Genomic DNA, 16881 nt, shown 5'->3' with positions numbered 1-16881 from the left:
TTACTCTCTCACAGTCTCCTAACCATATCACATCCAAGGTCAATATGCAGACATGATAAAAAATCATCCATATACTATTTGATATTTTCAGGGGGATCATTTGTAAATAAACAAACAAATTGCCTAATTGCTAGCCTGGACTGGGGACAGAGATAAATTTAAAAAAAGAAAGCTATGAACCACAAACACTGTTATTAAAATTGGAACCAGGAAACATGACCCATTAAACTGTCAATTAAATAAATTATCAAATCAAATAACAAGATCTTTGTCTGCAGATGATGGTAGGGAAAAGGCTGAAAGGAAAACTGGCAAATGCATGTTCTTCTTAAGGCAATTGAGAGCTAGGCCCTGAAATTATGAGAATTTGCAAAAACTGTCTAAGAGAAATAGGATGCTCATATATATACCCTTCTTTAGATTCATAATGATCTAACGACTTATGATGAATTACTATATCCCAGTTAAACATCAAATGTATTTCCTTAAAATGCATGTGTTACTAATTGTATTTAATTTTCCAGGAAGAATGCAGAATATTATTATTAAACATCTTATGCATTTCACATATTTCCTGTTTATAAATTACTTTCCCAAATTATGTATCATGTTTCCCTTATTGTTCTCAAAATTCAGCATTACTATCTCACTTTTTTCTCATTTTCAGAAATTAAAGTTAAGAAAAATTAATAATCTGTGACAGAAGTTCTGCAATTTATAGCAACTCACACAAGAGGCTGCTGAAATACATTATTACCTCCCTTTAATATTCTGATGTGCCCAGCAGGAAAAATAGAGTCAACACCCACCTCCCCACAATGGCTTAAATAATTTACCAATGAACTAACAGCACATTTTTAATCCTACCCTTGTCTCCTAACATGCCAATTTTCCTTGTGTCAGTTTACATTTCTTCAGAAATGCAAACTCACTTTGAAATACACCTAATTGGAAAGGTAAGTGAGCTACTAATATTTTCATACTGCATTTAAAATCTAACTAAAAAGTCTTTTTAATTTTTCATGAAGATGTTCCATCCGTAGCCATGGCTATTGACAAATTTATTGAAACATCAGAATACTCAGAAACAACTCATTGAACATATCACAGATTACAGCAGTTTTGGAAAACATGGAGAATAGAGGCCATATTTGAACAACACAGGTTTATCATGGGGTTCCACATTTCCATATATAGGTAGGGCAGGTTTCCACACATAGGTTTGAGGCACAGTAATAGGGAGAGAGCAATGAAAGTAAACAAATTTACCTTCATTTTACAAATTTACTTTCACTTTACAAAATAGGTGTTCCAGTCACCAACTTGAAGGCTTGAAGACCAATTCCAAAGCTTGAACTGGTCTTCAAGCCTTCAAGCTGGTGACTGGAACATCTATTTTGGACTCCAGAAACACTACTGCTAGTGACCCCTACAACCACACATTGAATTATACCATGCAGCCTCCCAGTTGTACAGCCTAATCCTTCCATGGGCCATAATAAAAATGCTACTCTGCCTTTAACTTTAGTGAAGTTAATTAATTTGTATTAATAAAAATGCCTTGGCAAACCCAGATGAAAAGTTTCATATAGATGTAATCAACTGCTTTTCTCCAGATAATTGCCACTTGGGCTGAGAAATTGAAAGCATGCCAGCTTAAAATGCTTTTAAAGACTTCAATCAACTTTCTCTCCCCAAATGAAGAACTAAAAGTCACAGGACAGACTGTAGGCTGCAGACTCCATTCTTAACATTGCCCAGCAACATATATTTATATTACCAGCATTTGTCCTCCAAATTTGACCTGGAGTTGGCCTCTGAATTGGTACAGGGAAGGAAAAGCACAGGGGCTGTAGAGCCCAGGAAAGCTAGAAACAAACTGTCTTCTTAAATTACCCAGATTTGTAACCAAGCCTAAAATAACACAGCCCTGCCAGCCTTCAGCCCTAAGAACTGAAGCTAGCTCTCAGAAATAATAGAACAATACTGTTGTCTTGGCCTTACTTGTTTTATTTCATTGTCTCTATGTCCATTTCCAAAGAAATGGATAAAAGCCCCTATTCCCTTTCTTAATTTGCTATAGAATCTTGTTTTAAAGTAAATGTATACTTACCAGAAGAAAGAAATAAAGATTTTCTTTCAAGAAGCAGTGTTTGAACAGTTCTAGTAACTCACAGAATAATTTTGAATTAGTTAAATTTAAAAAAAAACTAAGCATGTATTTATTTAGAAAACTTTGAGTCATTAAAGTTTTAAAACAACAACACAGGTGTGGAGAAGTAAAGATATTTGATAAGAGATTTTGTGTTTCTTTCACAGTAAGTAGCTTTGGGTTTCTGTCTATTTTACTGGCTCATGCATGACCTACTTATTTCAGTAGTCAAATTGAATTGGATCATTCTGTTAATCAACATACAAAATGTACATAGCTTGACCCATTTGGTAATTTCATGTAGATATATCTTAATCTGTTTATTTTTTAAATCTGTTACTTGATTTAGTTAATATCTCTTATTACAAGGAGAATAATATCAAAGCTACTTAACACTGGAGGCTTTAAATTATTCTATCCTAAGTATGCGTTGTGCGGGACGCCTTACATAGTGATGAGTTCATTTAATGGCATCATTTTTGTATTCAAGAACTAAAAAACTTTACACAAGGCCCAGAAGAGATGAACCTTAAAAGAAATCTCACTTTCTAAAAAGTATAATAAAAAGTATATTAGGGAAAAAAAGCTGAAGCTAAGAATGATATTAACAGATACTAAATCATAAAGTGTTTTTTGCTGAATTGCTTAATAATCACAAATTATTTTATTATCTTGTAATAATTTAATAATCAATAGAACTAGGTATTTCAAATTGTGATAACGTTACTTGGCTCATAGGTAGGAAATTACTATTGAGTTAAAAAAATCACCTTAAAACTATGCGATAGCAACATTAATAAAACAGTTTTTGGCTTATAAAAAAACAGGCTCTTCTCCTAAAAATGCTGTGAAGAGAGGATTTTTCCCATTTTACAAATCCTGTGTTTAAGGAACCTACTCAAGGTTACCCAGCTAGGAAGAAAACCTTCCCAAGTTATATCTCTGCCTTTACACTTTTGAGATCTGTTCCCATAGCTACTTTTAAGTTTTGGGATAATTTTTAGTGATCCTAAACATTTCTCATTTCCAACCTCACACACCCATACGTCTTGGAGATAGGCACTCACTAGAGGCTTTGTGAACTTGCTTACTTGGGGAAATTACCTAACCTGCCTGTGTTTCAGATTTCTCCTCTGTAAATTAAAAATAATTATAAAACCTACCTCCTATGGTTGATAGGAAAAATTTTAAAAACTTACATATGTCAAGATCTTAGTAAGTCAACAAGGATTAGCAATGGAGGAAAGAGCAAATCACAGGAAAATATCACCCTTGTAACTTTCCAATTTCCGCCATTTTTCTACCTGGATTTGGCATGCCCCTCACAGAATCTGCCGTGCATGCAGTGCTTGCAAAGAAAAGGAAACCTTGGTTGACCTTGAGCAAGGGGTCAACAATTAACTGATCCAGAAGTGATAACCTTATGCAGGGACAGCCAATCCTCAAAGTGGGTTGGTATCTACTGAGGCAGTTTTGTATAATAATAATGATCGTAATCATTAGACCAGTTGGCCTCTATCATTTAAATGAGAAAACAGGGTGAGTAAGCCAGTTGATGGATGAATAAACCATTGGGGATAAAAGCATGGGTTTTTAAGTTGAAGAAACCTAGAATCAAATTTGGTTCTGCCTAGCTGGGGTCCTTTGGGATGAACGGATTCATTCATCCAGCTGAGCCTCAGTTTCCTCCCACATTCCCACTACCCAGCCCTAATTCAAGCCACTCTCTGCCCACCTAACTGGGCTCCATGTTTCCTGCCTAGAGTTCCCCAAACCCATCACTCACACTGCCCTGGAACAGTGTGGCCAGATAAAATACAGGAAGTCTGGTTAAATTTGAAATTCAGATAAATAACAAACAATATTTAATACTGTATAGGTATGTTTCATGCTGAAACATTACTCCTTATTTATCTAACATTCAAACTTGGACGAGTACCATGGCTCACATCTGTAATCCCAGTACTTGGGGAGGCCAAAGCAGGAGGATGGCTTGAGACCAGGAGTTTGAGACCAGCCTGGGCAAGACAGTAAGACCTTATCTCTAAAACAAGAAAAAAAAAAATCAAACTTAAGTGAGCATCCCATTCTTTTATATTTTACTATAAGAAAATTTTATATCTTATAGTAAAATATAAAAGATATAAAGAATTTTATACTTTATAGTAAAAGCATATCACAACTATATACCAGAGTTACATTACATGCAGAAAATATAAATCTGGTCAGGGTATTCCCATCTTAAATTTTCAAATGGCATCCTATAAGTATTCAATTCAAATGGCATCCTATAGGTATTCAATTCATGCTTTTATCTATAAATACATTTCACAAATGTCTTCATGATACAACCATTTTCTCTCTGACATCATGTTCCATCTCTTTCTACCATCTCATTTTCCTACTTATGTGACTGTTTCTTTGCTTAAGTTTTTCACTTCATCCAGAAAGCCTTAACTAATTAATGTGTCTCTTACTCATCTCAAACACACCATACACTCCCAGCTGTCCATGAACCTGGCTATATTAAGTGTCTCTTCTTTATACTCCTAGAGTATATATATGACCTAGAGTCATATATATATTTGTACTAAACATATATGTGTGTGTATGTGTGTGTTTGCATGTATTATGCTAGGAGTAATATATATATATGGATAGATAGGTAGATAGATAGATCACTCTTTTGCCACCAATCTACTTCACAAGAACATACATATTTTTTTTAGAACAGAGGCTGTTTTCTTTACGTTTGTATCTCTAACTCCTAAAACAGTAACTGACATTTAATACATATTTGTGGTACTAAACTGTACTCATGCACATGGCTCCTAATTATTCTCCGCCTACTTTTGGTGGGGGGTCATGCCTCATCCTAAAAACAAAGCAGCAGTTTCTTTCATGCATGCTGTGAACTAATTTCATGCCCTTCAATAATGACGATAGAAAATTTGCAGAAAAGATTTTTGTAACTTTCAACAAATGGTCACCTATATTAATATACAAGAGTCCTTCTGCATTTAAAGATCTCCTTCAGTGATTCATTCATCTATTTAAGAAGCATCTTTAAAGGCTGGACGTGGTGCCTCATGCCTGTAATCCCAGCACTTTGGGAGGCCAATGTGGGTGGATTGCTTGAGTTCAGGAGCTCGAGACCAGCCTGGGTAACATGGCGAAACCCCATCTCTACAAAAAATGCAAAAATTAGCCAGGCATGGTGCACCTGTATTCCCAGCTACTTAGGAGGCTGAGGTGGGAGAATCGCTGAACCTGAGAGGCAGAGATTGCAGTGAGCCATGGTTGCACCACTGCACTCCAGCCTGGATGAGAATGAGACCCTGTCTCAAAAACAAAAAAAAAAAAAAGAGGGTGGGGGGAAGCATTCATTCAGTGGATATTAAAGTAATACATTATCAGAAATGAATAGGGAGACACAGTAGGAGTGTTACAGCAGAAATGAAGTGGTTTCCATAGTCAACAGGGCGAAAAACTAAGAGTAACAAAAGCCTCTTCCCTTCTTAACTCAATTCTATTTTCCTAGTATACAAGGTACCTTGGAGGTACTATTCTTAGAAATCCACAGCAGCACACTTAAAGACTGTCACTGGACTGAATTTGATTGCAGCAACTACTGTTCATCACTACAGAGTTATCGAAAAGGAGAACCATGAATAAAGTTCTTGTTGAACTGGAACTCATTCAGTGAAAAAGGGAGGCTCCAAGGCTGGTAGAAAAGCATCAGTAAACAATTCTTCAAATTTTAATTCACAAAGGGGACTGAACCTAAGACAGCAGATGTAGACAGACCCACAGTGAAAAGGGTGGAGGCAGCAAGAGATAGTGGACTCTTGGTCTAGGCTATGGAAAGATTTATGCAGGTCCAAAGCCGATAGGAATGAATCAAGTTTGCAAGATCCACATCCTTGGGCACCATGTATGCACTGTGAAAGTCAGTCACCCCAGGAAACTGGTGTCACTAGTGTTATTTTTTCAGGAAGGTAAAATAGTCTGTGCTTAAAGAGAGCCCCTTTTAGAATTTCATTCTAAAACACACTCCCCCAGAGCGGTCCGTTATGGAACACTTGACACTTCTTAAATCGACTAGCAGCACTTTCTCTTCCTCTGAGGTTTGCATTATGACCTGGACATGTAGGATAAGTCAAGAGAGCTGGTTATGGGTGCATGTTTCTTTTTCTAATGAATTTACAGCCAGCACATAACATTTTTTAGATTGTTAACTACAGGCCCACGGCCTCTCCCCAGCCTCATTCATGCTATAATTATAAATCCACTGATGTCATTCATCCCACATGCTTCCTTGTTGCTACCTTGTCTTTCAACGCCACTGAGTATTTCTGTTGTCTTCTGGTAGACCTTCCTGTCACTAGCCCAATTACCACCATCTATTCAGCTTTTCCTTCTGACCCAATGGACTCCTTGTTCTCCCACCGATGACAGTCTTAGAAGGCAACAGCCAAACTGGCCGTTAGCTTCTGACCTCTCTATAGACAACCTTATTATGGTAATTGCAAGGCTGGAAATAGCAGACACTAGGCCAATTACACCTGTCCCTGTCCCAATTCAGCCTGGGTTTAAATTACTCAGATGGGGTGGAGAGCATAATTTGGCTCAGCTGCATAACAACTTTTTCTCTATTCTTGTGAAATTTGGAGACAGACATTTCTCATTAGGCTTGTCATTAGGACATAATGGCCCAGTATTTCTTTAAGTGACATACTTCTTTATCAAACAAACCAATGCACTATATTAATAGATAACTTTACCGTGGTATTTTAAAGCAAACAAATCTTTAAAGTGTTAAAGATTTAACTCCTCAAAATATAGCAAGACATAAACTGAAAACAATATACTCAATGTTTTCCTCCGCAGCCATTTTTATATGAATGATATACATAGATGTACGTATCTTAAATAAGTAAGTCCTTATAAATGTTATATTTGTATGTGCTTAAATTTTTAGAATTATACATAGTTAAATCTGTAAATGGATAGCTGTGGCATACACACATAATTATATTTAAAATATATATGTGCACATTATAGCTAAATGAATTCCTTTTTTAATTGCATTATATAAAACATTAAGAGAGGGAAGCTTTTACATTCATTTTAAAACTAAATATTCGTGTTGAGCATCCTAGTAATACCAATGTCTTATAATATGCCCCTATTAATTTAAATTGAAATTAACGGAATATATTCTTGTATTAATTTTAGTTAATTCTTAATAGAATGCCTTTATTTGCTTTCAAGTCCTGTATTTCCAGAAGGGCTTCCCTACTTGAATTATCCTTGAAAAGAAATTTGAGATGCAGAGATGTTAGAGCTCTGAATTGCTTCAGTAATCCCGTGAGTCTTATAGAGCTCTCTGAGGATGCTCCAAGTCTAAAGCACATTCCTTCTAGAAATAGGAATTCCTGGGACCCTAAATCAAAAAGCTTCTCTATTCTCGGTCCTGGAATCACTATTGGTTTTTCAGCCAGTCTTTTCTATACTGCAAATAGCCACTTAAGTTACACTGAAAAGAACAATACCAGGCTCTATAAACCCACTGCTGTCTTGAGTGGAAAGGCTTAGTCTCCATCATCCCAATGAGATATTAAAGTCAGAGTCCTTTTCTGGGATCCAGAATCTTTCCAGGATGAGCTAACTAAGGTCTCCCCCAACCAAGAAATCAGAGCACAGCCTTATAATTTTACCATGGAGCATCTTCCCTCAGGCCCATGTGGCTCCCCCTTTACTGAGGTCTGCCATTGCTTTTACATCTACTGGATCTCTCATTCCCCGACTAAATCAGAGGTGAAGGTGGAAGCCACAGGGCTCTGTTCCCCTAACCTCCATTACTGCTTCCTCTCTCTCAGGCTGTTTCCTAAATTGGGGGTGATAATGACACCAAAAAAAAAGAGAGTCATTGTGAAATTTAGAGAAGTGTTTACAATTCTTAGAGTTCCATGCCTTACTTATAATGGGAATCTTATACATTTTGGCATCCTACAGGGTTTGGAGTCAATCAGACCTAAGCTCAACTCCTGACTCCAAAGTGGACAGACTGTAGGAACTTTGAGTCAGTCACCTAACTCTCTTTAGGAGTCAGTATTAAATGAGATACTGTATACAAAGTTGTTAGGACTCCCTTGATCTGCCCCTAGATACCTCCCAATGGTTCTTGCACTTTTATTTCTTTCCTCTTCCTTTTCATTCCTTCCTTAGATAATCAAGTCATAAACCTATCCATTGTGTAAGGACCACATACAGTCATATAGTTGCTGTATGATAAACGTACCTGATAGCAATAACTTAAGCATACCCTGAGAATGACCCTGAATATGTACGGCAAATACACCTGAATATGTGTTCCAAGCCAGGGAATCCTGGAGTGGCCAACCCAGAGATTCATTCCTTGTCTGTGAAGAACATTTGAGCCCTTCTGCCTGTCGAGTGGAACACAGGCCATATAGGGGATTGAGGCCCTGAGTTTTGGGTTGGATGAAGGTTGCCAGATGGAGGTCATTAAGGGGAGGATGTTAAGTGAAAATGTTGTATAGACTGCATGTTGTTTGCAAGTGATGATGGTTTTCCTTCCCAGCCTGCTGCCACTGGACCGTACGTAAGGTGGTTCTCCTATGCAGCCCACTGCCACTGGACTCTCTGCCCTATGTGTTAGCCCCTGATAAAACTCCATGTCTCATTTGTTGGCTCTGGGTCTCTTCTTTCATGTCTTGAATCTGTGCCTTCTCTATGTGAGTTTGTAGGTGCTCAACACAACAGTTGCATTTCCATCTCTTGGAGGAATGTCAGGTCTTCCTGCTCCCCTTGATTGGTCTTTGATATGGTTTGCCTGTGTCCCCACCCAAATCTCATCTTGAATTGTAGCTCCCATAATTCCCAAGTGTTGTGGGAGGAACCCAGTGGGAGATCATTGAAACATGGGGGCAAGTCTTTCCTGTGCTGTTCTCATGATAGCGAGTAAGTCTCATGAGATCTGATGGTTTTATAAAGAGGTGTTCTCCTGCACATGCTCTCTCTCTTTGCCTGCTGCCATCCATGTAAGACATGACTTGCTCCTCCTTGCCTTCAGCAATGATTGTGAGGCCTCCCCAGCCATGTGGAACTGAGTCCATTAAACCTCTTTCTTTTGTAAATTGCCCAGTCTTGGGTATATCTTTATCAGCAGTGTGAAAGTGGACTAACAGTCTTGCTCTGTGCTGCCTTGGCTATCTCTTTTTCCACATCTAAGACGTCCAACTTTGCAACTCCTGACACCAGGTCCTGGCAAGCAATCATCTCCTACAGCCGAGGTAATTTTCACTCACAAGGTCATCACTGATGAATCATTAGGTCACTTGGGTTAATACACTGACAGTGGTTATTGTACTTTACAAACTTCCAATGGAATCTAAAGACACCATAGCAGATCACAGGGGCTTCTTTCCCTGTATTCACTCTCAGATTCTTCCAGAACAAACTGGGATCCACGTAGGGAACAAGACTCTTCCAAAGGACTCTGGCCTCTCCCCCTCCCCACAAATTTCATTCAGTCCTTCCTTATTAATATCTTATTAATTTCCTAAATATGCTTATTTTGAGTTTATGGAGATGGCTTTTCAACTCTGGCCAATGACATTCTAGCGGCATGTCTGCTTTGGGATTTTTATACCAGTAGGCACCAAATAGGAGCAGTGACAGAGCTGTCTCAAAACCTCTCTGATTGTGGAGCATACAAAGCAGCGATTTTCAGCCCGAGAGCACCTCAGCATCACCAGCGGGGCTTGTCAAAGCCCAAGTGGTTGAGTCCCATTGCAAGTCCTGGTTCAGTTGGTGTGAAGTGGGGCCTGAAGATGCATATTTCTAAAAGTTTCCGGATGATGTTGGTGCTGTGGTTCAGGAGCTGCTGTTGGAGAACCACTGATATAAAACATGAGGGGGTCTTTGTTACCCTTTCTTCATTATATGGTTTCTCCTCTGAGTCTCTCTGCTGCTTTGGTGCTTCAGAGCATAAGAAAGGCCAAAACCTTGTTGCTATGAAAAAGGCTATTTCTTGGATACCACTTATTTCTGCTTTAAGTGGCATTAAGTCCTGCTCAAGGCCTGGGGGTGTACAAGAAGAAAGGAAGGGAGAGAACAGCAAAAATTATGAAATGTGCCTCGGACTTTATAAAGCAGTGGATAAGACTTCATGGATCGCAACATTTACGAAAATTCAAACTTATTTCCCTAAACCCAGATTGAAAATAAACACATAGGATTGGAGGAGAGGGAAAGTCATTTTTCCTTTAACCCAACAAAGTACACTTTGTTTTTTTAATCCTCTCTCTCTTTTAGATGAACAGCACAGGATTGCCTGGCCAGAGCTTGTCATCTGTGCTTATCTCATCTGGGCTGTCTATAATTAGATTGCAAGCCCCTTTGGGCAGTAGCTGTGGAGCTGTAATCAGATTTTGTACAGTGCCTGGCACAGTCTCTTAACCAGAAAAAGGGTGTACAATAAATATTTATTGATGATGATTATCTTTAATTCCTCAGGAAGCTCAGGCAATTCTAGGCCACTCTACTTAGTTGAATGATAATGGAATTGATAAACTATCATGGGAGGAGAAGCAGGTCTGGTAGATTTCTTAAAGCCAACCCACCATCAGATATTCAAAATAGGGAGGTATCATTTAGTACCCTAGGGGAATTAGAGGTTTAATGCACTACTTTATGCCAAATGTTTAAGAGTGGCCTGAGCACTGGAAAAGAGGAAACACCATAAACCAGGACTTATCAATGAACTTTCTGGCACTTCCCTTTAGGGGTGCTGAAGTTTGTAATATTAGAGATTTTTCTCTTCCTCTATACAATTTTCCAGTAAGTTGAATAAATTGATCTACATGGTAAGCATTACTTTGATTTTTGTCAAGCATTGTCATCCACCAGATGACTTTTCTTTGTTAAAAATCATGGAACTGACATAACTTGAAAGACGATACATGTTTGGCTGCCACAGTCTCTTCCATCTGAAAAACATTTCAAACCTTTAAGAATCAAGCCTGACACAAGCAGTGAAGTAATTGGGGATTTTTTTTTTATGTTCAAAAAGAGAAAAACAGTTTAACGGCTCCTGAAATGCCTCCAAAAGACATGTGTCTAATTAAAAACACACATACAACCAGTAAAAGAGCAGGTGCTATGTTACTTACTGGGGGAAGTGAGACAAGAAATTTCAGGATACAGAAAAACCTGGAAGACTTCTTTTTTCTAGGCATACTTAGGTGCACAAGAAGGCTGCAGTTAAAAGGTACACCCAGGTAAGATAATAACTGCATCAAGGCATACACTCTTGATGGCTAGCCCAGCCAGTGAGAATATTTGGCTGTCTTCCAGATACTCCATTGGCAAGAACTCTGGAAAGCAACAGATTTTGTGAGCCTTTACCCTACTCTTCAATGCGAATATGGGGTTAAAGAAATACATTGTGTAAGAGGTAAAAGGGTGAGAGACAGAGACAGAGAACTAGGAGTTCAAGAAGAAAGCAGTGAGATTGCCCAACGTGAGCTTGTCTGTTCAATACATTGTTTGGAGAAGACATAATTCATTGTTTCTTGCAGATGATTCCTCTGGAATTCTTTTCTTGGCTTCTAAGCCTCCATCACCTCATGACCTTAAATATTTCACTTACCGCCTTGTTCCTTTGCCTTTGTGCCTTGCTCCTCTCTTCCATACATGGAGCTTCTGTTGATTGAAAAATGGAGCTATGTGGCCATTCAGACAATGACGACACTTCACCTGGATCTCTCTCACCAGAGCTAAGGTTCAAGCATCTGTTACCTTTCATCTATTTAGCACAAAGAAAGGTTTTCTCCTATAGTTAGGGACATGGTGTTCCGGCGATTTTTCTCTTGTGTTTGATCTCTTCCTGTACATTTGGAACCAGAGAGTCAAAAGTCCATCCAATTACTTATATGGGATTGGAATTTTGGCTTTCATACACTGCCTTGAGTTTCTGGGAAGTGGAGTTTAACACCGTAGAGGCTGAGCTGCTTGCTTGCTTGCTTGCCTGCCTGCCTGCCTGCCTGCTTTCTTTCTCTCTTTCTTTCTCTTTCTTTCTTTCTTTCTTTCTTTCTTTCTTTCTTTCTTTCTTTCTTTCTTTCTTTCTTTCTTTCTCTCTCTCTCTCTCTCTCTTTCTTTCTCTCTCTGTCTTTCTTTTCTTCTTTCTTTCTTTGTTTTTCAAAGCTTTGCCCTGTAGCCCAGGCTAGAGTGCAGTGGCATGATGTTAGCTCACTGCAGCCTTCTGCCTCGCATTTTCAGGTGATTCTCCTGCCTCAGCCTCCCAAGTAGCTGGAATTACAGGTCCGCACCACTGCACCTGCTAATTGTTTGTATTTTTTAGTAGAGACAAGGTTTCACCATGTTGGCCAAGATGGTCTTGAACTCCCGACCTCAGGTAATCCGCCCGCCTCGGCCTCCCAAAATGCTAGGATTATAGCAGTGAGCCACTGCACCCAGCCAAACTCTACTTTTCCTAGGTGAATTCCTAGCATGTGAAAAATAAAGGAAATATGAGAAGTTCGTGTGGGTGTCATGCAGGATGACCCAAGAAAATGATGTAAGAAATGATATAAAACTGTTCCTCTGAAAGAAACTGCCCAGCGTTCAGAAACACCTTTCTGCTTCCTGCAAATGGAGCCCTGCTCAATTGAAGGAACACCGTGCTGCTAGCCAGGAGATTTGAATGTTAGGCATGGCCGTTGACCAACTCTATTTCCTTTGGCAAATTGCTTCAGGTCTCTGATTCTCAATTGCCCCTTTTATAAAATAAGCAATTTGGAAAAGATGACTGCTGGGATCCGCTCTAACTCTAACAGTCCAGGAAAGCAGTAAATGTTCATTATGGTTCCCAAGAGTAAGGATTCTGCTCAAAAGATCTGTTTTGAATCCCAGCTTCTCTGTTCATAAGCTGTGTAAACTTGGCCTTGGGCAGGTTTATCACCTCTCTAAGCCCAAGTTTCCTCACCTAAGAAGTGGAGATAACCATAGTACCTTCCTCAAAGGGTTACTATGGGGATTAACTAGGATGACGCATGGTTGGTGCCTGGCACCTTGGTCATTTGCTTTACGATTATTCTGGGATCCTAGAAGCACCCTTTTAGATACTGTCAGTTGGGAGCAGTGCAGCAAGGGATTAGGAGCACAGATGATGAACAGTCTGCCTGGGTTGGCGTTCCATCTCAGTCACTGAGATGGCGACAAGGTGTCTGGTATTAAGTTGACAATGCCCATTCCCTATTATCAGTCTCTTATCACTAAAGATACACTTGTCTTTGGGAGGGGCAGGGTGGATTTGCAGAATTTTTCATTTCCATCTTTGCACTTTATATATTCCAAATTTTCTACAATTACTTTTAAAACAGAAAATAAGGCCCCTTTTGGTTGGCTTTAAATACCATAATCAACTACATCAGGGCCTCATCACTAATGTATGCATAAACTTCTATCTTACGGACACTACTCATTTCTTTGATTGAAGTAAAAGTTTGCCTCCTCCTCATTCAAATTCTTATCATGAAAGCAAGCCTGGCTTCATGAATCATTGCAACAGAAATCAAACATCTGCTGTTTATGGAAATATTCTGAGGCCTCCAGGCCACACAGTATGTTTTCTCCCAGCAACATGAAATTTCTCCCCAGCGCTTAATTGCTGTGGGGTAAGAACTTGTCAGCATACGATGACAAATAAATTTTCCCGGAGAGTCCATGAGGGAATCTTAACAATTGTGAGTTCAGTTAGAGGCTCTAGGAGCAGACACCATGGCCTGCAAAACAGGGACTCTCCTGTGTCTTCTGCCTGAGCTAATGACCAACTCTACTTGATACAGATGCAAGCTCATCTCCCTGCTAGAGGGTGAGATAAAGGGTCTTAAATAATACCTCTCAGCACTCCAGATTATTCTCTACAGTGGTTTTCCTTGTTTTGTTTTTTTTTTTTTTAATTTTGGAGACATGGTCTCACTCCGGTCGCTCAGACTGGAGGGCACTGGTCTGATCTCAGCTCACTGCAGCCTGGACCTCCCAGGCTTGGGCGATCATCCCACCTCAGCCTCTGGTAGCTGAAGTACAGGCATGTACCACCATTTTGTACTTTTAGTAGAGACAGGCTTTCACCATGTTGCCCAGTTTGTACAATAAAGGATTCTTAGAGAAGAAGGGAGAAAAAGATTCTAGGAAGAAAGCCAGAAAGAGGAAGTTTCCCAGAGGATAAGGGAAGAGATGCCAGTGGGTGGGAGTGTGGAGTGACAGAGCACAGCAGAAAGAAAGGGAGGAATTATTTACCCCAGGGAAGGACACTTTTCGTTAAAACTTTCCTATTAATTTATATACGTACAACTTGACAGTTTATAAAAATGCTAACCTATATCAACATTTTTCCCCACCAAAGTGTTCCCAAGGGCAAAGGTAAGTGAATACATGTTTCCATGCTTGTGTCAGGGGCACACAGCAAGGGAAGGCAGAATGGGCATGGCCTAGATTAGATCCCAGAAGCCTTCAAATTCCTTATAAGACTTGGGACTGTATCTTAAAATAATATTGTTTTTTTTAATTATTTGATAATAAAAGAATGGAACCAAATCCTGGTTGTCTGATTCTTTGCCCAGTGCTCGCTCTTATGTCTAACACTGCCTCGTCTTATGAATAACTCTGACATTACAGAGAAAGACTATTGTTTGTTCAGTTCAACACTCAATTCCATAGGTGCTAGCAATTATGAAAAAGGCTGTTAGTATCCAGCGGGGAAAGCAAAGGATCCGCAGGTGGTAACACCCTACTGAGAGCAGAGGGGGATGAATACATACAATTTTGCAGAAGCACGTTGGGAATTCCGCCATCTTCACATAGCACCCCTGCAAGCTACGGCCGACAACCTGCCAGACTAATCAGACAATGATCACTACCCACCTCTGCTGATTCATGTAGGAACACATGATACGATCGTTAAAAATCTACCATGTATCTCTGGAGACTTTGAAGCTCAGGTCAAGAAACAGAGACCTGGGGGCACAGGTAATGTCTGAATTCCTCTTTCATCATAAGACCTGACTTCAGAAAATATGTTAGAGTTGTTAACAATCAGTTCAGTCGATGGTAGAGTAATAATCACCATTTTTTTCTAAATTAAGCCCTTGTGACTTATACTCAATGAAAAAAATACAATATATATAGGAAGAGAGATAATCCTTTCTCATGTTAGAGTTATGGTTTAATGGAAAGTATACTGACTGACAAGAGGAGTTTATTTTGCAAAGAACACGTGGGAAGTTTTTTGTCAGAGGCTCCGAGATGCCATCAAAAAGAAAGGACACTGAATTCAAGGAACAGAGAGTAAGAAATCCAGAAAAAAAAAACAAAAAACTAAAGATAAATTGTATGGACAATATGACTGCAACAAAGTGGAAGAGCAGCTTCCAAAGAGGTGATTATCTTCGGAAATTTGTCAGGAACAATCTATGTATGCATATTAAAGACAAAGTAAATACAGAATTTAGGTTTCTAAAATGGGAAGTAAATGTTACTATTTGTTTAAAAGAAAAAGATCTACTAGGAAGTAAAGCATAGTGGGTAGTAGCATGATGAAGGTGTACACTTGTGCGGAATCTACCATTCTGAAAGTGAAAGACCATTGAGATTAAAATTAAAAATTAGAGAAACACTGTTATGGTGGGAGAATAAACCAGGCAGCCCAGATTTATGAAGGCCATGCATCATGCTTACTTTAATTTTATTCTAAAATATGAGATACCTGAAACATATATAAGTGTATCCCACCCCAATAGGAGGCGGGGCTAAGTTGGTCCTTCAGAGATGTCTTCAGCATGGACAAGAGGTCAGACCCTGTCATCTCACATATTGGAGAGAGGCCACCTCAGGAAGGGAGGGTAACTTCAGGTAAGGCAGCTGTCTGCAGCTGAGAGACTCCTGCCTACAGCACTCTCAGCACCAGGAAGAGGGGATCCCTCTATCCTGAAGAGGGCCTGGGCAGTACATCACAGGGGCTGCTGCAATGGCTAAAATGTTTGCCAAGCATTATATATTTTCTCAACACTCCTATGGAGGAGTACTATGGTAAACGGTAATTTAGAAAGGGGAAACTGAGGCACAGAGTAATTAAGAAACTTACCTATCCAAGGTGACCCAGTCAATGGAGGTGGCAGCTCCAGGATTTGAATGGAGGCCATCTGACTCTGAGGCCTTTGCGCTTCTCTGTAATTGATGGTGCCTTTGGTCATTGCCTGCTGTCATCATCAGTCCACACAGGAGCTGTTATTATTATTTTACTTTATTTATTGTTTATCCCAATCCCCATTCCTATTTTCTTCTTCTATACATGGTTCTGTGCTAGAGAGGTCACATTCTTCTTCTTCTTTTTTTGAATTTGGCACTCTTTTTAACACCTTTCCATGTTAACATATATGCCTCTACTTCATGCCTTCAAACTGCTTAATAATTCATCTCTGTAAAAAATGTTTATAGTCTCTTTCAGATTTGATTTTACTGTGTCACGTTTTGGGGGTTAAGGGTAGTATTCTGATTTGTTGAATGTATAGACTTTTGATTGTGAGGAATTTGTTCCCGGTATCTCTTTAAATGTTGGATTGTGAGCTCATCTTCAGTGGGATTTTGTTCTGTGGTAAGTCCCAACTGCCTAGGTTGGGGGAAAGTCCCTCTGCAGCAAC

At 39.3% G+C, this 16881-nt stretch overlaps 1 pseudogene; it reads right to left on the bottom strand.

Annotated features, from left to right (window-relative positions):
- Nucleotides 1-9929: 9929 nt before the first annotated feature.
- Nucleotides 9930-16881, bottom strand: part of LOC466010 (uncharacterized) — a 37797-nt pseudogene continuing 30845 nt past the window's right edge.

Source organism: Pan troglodytes, chromosome 8 (assembly GCF_028858775.2).
Source record: "Pan troglodytes isolate AG18354 chromosome 8, NHGRI_mPanTro3-v2.0_pri, whole genome shotgun sequence".
Lineage (NCBI taxonomy): Eukaryota > Metazoa > Chordata > Mammalia > Primates > Hominidae > Pan > Pan troglodytes.
The sequence above is the reverse complement of the archived record's forward strand: the minus strand, read 5'-3'. Positions and strand labels throughout refer to the sequence as shown.